Here is a 2,842-nt window from a genome sequence, read left to right as displayed (position 1 = left end):
TCCTTACGAGGTTGGCTATTTCTTCATCTGAGTCCTCGTTGTTGATCTGATTGGGATTTTGTTTTCATTCCTTCTTGTTTTTACTTGTCTTCTTTGAGCCCTTGAATGTTGCTTCACTTGTAGATTCATCTTCCTATACAATTATCATTTCATAAGCGGAAAGAATCCCATGTAGCTCGTCCATGCTGAGTTTGTCTAAATCTGATCTATCTTCTAGAACACAAAACTTTGGATTAAATCTTGTTGGATAGGATCTTATAACCTTTTGGATAATAACATTTTTATCTAATGGTTCTACCAATCCTTCTAGAGCACTTGTTACTTTATCTACTCGAATAAAACAAGATACAATGTTTTCCTCTTCTCTTATCTTTGGTTGCTCAAATTGTGCTTAGAAAATTTGAAGTTTTGCTTCTTTCGCCTTCGTGTTTCCTTCAAATATGTTTTCAAGATCACCCCAAATTTCCTTAGCTATTTTACAACCCAACACCTAAATATAGACAGATTTTGAGAGACCACTCAAAGTGGCATTCTTGGCTTTAGCATCATTCTCGACATGTTTCTTACCTGCTTCATCTGTTGGAGGAGAATTTGGTGCAATGTAACAATTTTCAACATTGCTTCAAATATCATATCCATGTGCAAGTATATATACCTGCATCCTTCCTCTCCATAATGCATATTTTTTTCCCATTGAACAACACAACTCCATGCTTAATGTACTTCCGATCTCCTTTAAGTGGTTAGACTGATTGCGTAGGAACTTGGATTTGTTACCAATTGTTGGAAATATAGAGGGAGGGGGGGTGAATCATTATTTCTTATTACAATAATTATTTATTATTTTATGTAGCATTAAACAATAAAGAAACTTCAACACATAGAAAGAACAATGCACACAATGTTTTTTAGGCGAAAACCCTTTCGAGAGAAAAACCACCGAACGCTTCTCTAATATGATTTATGAGTACAATATAACTAAAGGGGAAGTACCAAATCCCTAGTACTCGAGAAAATAATTCTAGTTTTTTCAGGAAGCTTCAACACCTGAAAGGATGCCCCTACACTTTGTTTTAGTAACACCCACTAGAAGGATGCTCTAATGCCCTGCAAGCTCCAACATGCTCTTGCAACCACCTTGTTGACCTAAAGTGTTTTCAGACTACAACTTGAAGGTGACTTCAATCACCTACCTAGCACCGCCCAACCACCCTGACAATGAAATAATGACCTTTGGGCCCCTATACCAAGGAAAATGACCCACTTACAAATATTATTCAATGAAGCTTCTATGCCGAACTTCAAAATTTAACCACAATGACCCTGAACCAATTACTAATGCATCAAGTGTTATACTAATGCAATACTTCAGAAAACCAAACTGCTTCAACAACACAATCTAGGAAACTATTTTCCATAAAATGCTTTAAACTTAAAATAATATAGCATCTTTGATGTCTCACTCAGATGCTACCAGAATCAAACTAAACTGAGGTTTCACTTGTCAAAGGTTACATCTTAATCAAGTCATACCTTAATTGATGATGCAAAAAATAATATTGTTATACATGAAGATGTTATTGAAAATGAACCACTGTAAATATTCTCCTTATGCTTCTGACTAATTTCCACTGTTTTGTCTGTCCTTCTGTACACTATTATGTATGTAGGTGATCTTAAAACTAGACCCTTACAAGTCTCCTCAAATCGATATTTGAACAATCTCTATAGCACATAACCTTGGCTATGTTGATTGATAGAGTTTGTTCCATAATGCACTTAGCATCTGCCCAAGTTTACGAGAATATTCACTGCAAATACTTCAACGAATTTGTGACTTGATGTACAAAAGCCTGAAATGTGCCAAGGAAACCTCCACCATTGCAAGTTGACTGCTTTAGATTTAATTCTCACAAAAAACTGTGCTTATCAAGAACACATTTCCATGCAGTGTTAAATAAAGGGTCCTGCCTTAGATTTTTCAAGATAGGGCTTGAAAACTTATGCACAGATCCACCTTAAAACCTCAATCCAACCTTGGAGTTGAAATCAACAAGAGGATGTTATTTTCTATATATATATATATATATATATATATATATATATATATATATATATAGATATATATATTGATTGGTGTCACAAGCAAGAAATATTGTAAATTAAAGTTTAAAGTAGACATTTCTTTTTCAAGGTTCATAACATAAGAGAGTTTTCACTCAGGAAACCTCATCACTGACCAACCATGAGTTTGGATCTTTGAACTAGTATATAGACCTAAGTCAAATATCAAAGCAACAAATTTGCATGGGACATAGCCTATGACCTTGCAAATTCCAGAAATGTATATAAGTATCCCTAATCCACAACAAGAGACAATTCACATTGGTACATGGGGCTTAAAGGATAAAACATTCCATAGTCATATCCCTAGGGAATTAATATCAAATATTTGGTTCCAAATTATGTCAAAGGTTCAAGGTTATTTCAAGATAGATATTTAAAGGGGGTCAATTACTATCCTTCCTTAAAATATTTATGGAATACATGTTTATGGCCCAACGAGACCCTTAAATATATGTGCCAAAATATACAAGGCTTTAGGTCATTGTGTATGGAAGATTGCAAGCTTGTGTTAACTAGCCTCCGTGAATTAACACAAAACTTTTCCATAGGAAGGGCGAGCTAGTTTTCTTCTTCAAATTAGAAAATTTACCACATATATGCAAGTGTAATATGCTTCAGAGGAAGGTGTTTGGTCTCTGATCATGATGAAAACCCATCAGAACCCCTACAAAACAATTCAAACGCCCACAAAGGCCAACACCCAAAGGGTATACAA

This window comes from Pinus tabuliformis, chromosome 1_2, assembly GCF_031772625.1.
Source record: "Pinus tabuliformis cultivar Carrire ecotype Pingquan chromosome 1_2, CPIR1, whole genome shotgun sequence".
Classification (NCBI taxonomy): Eukaryota; Viridiplantae; Streptophyta; class Pinopsida; order Pinales; family Pinaceae; genus Pinus; species Pinus tabuliformis.
Note: the sequence above shows the minus strand (reverse complement) of the source record.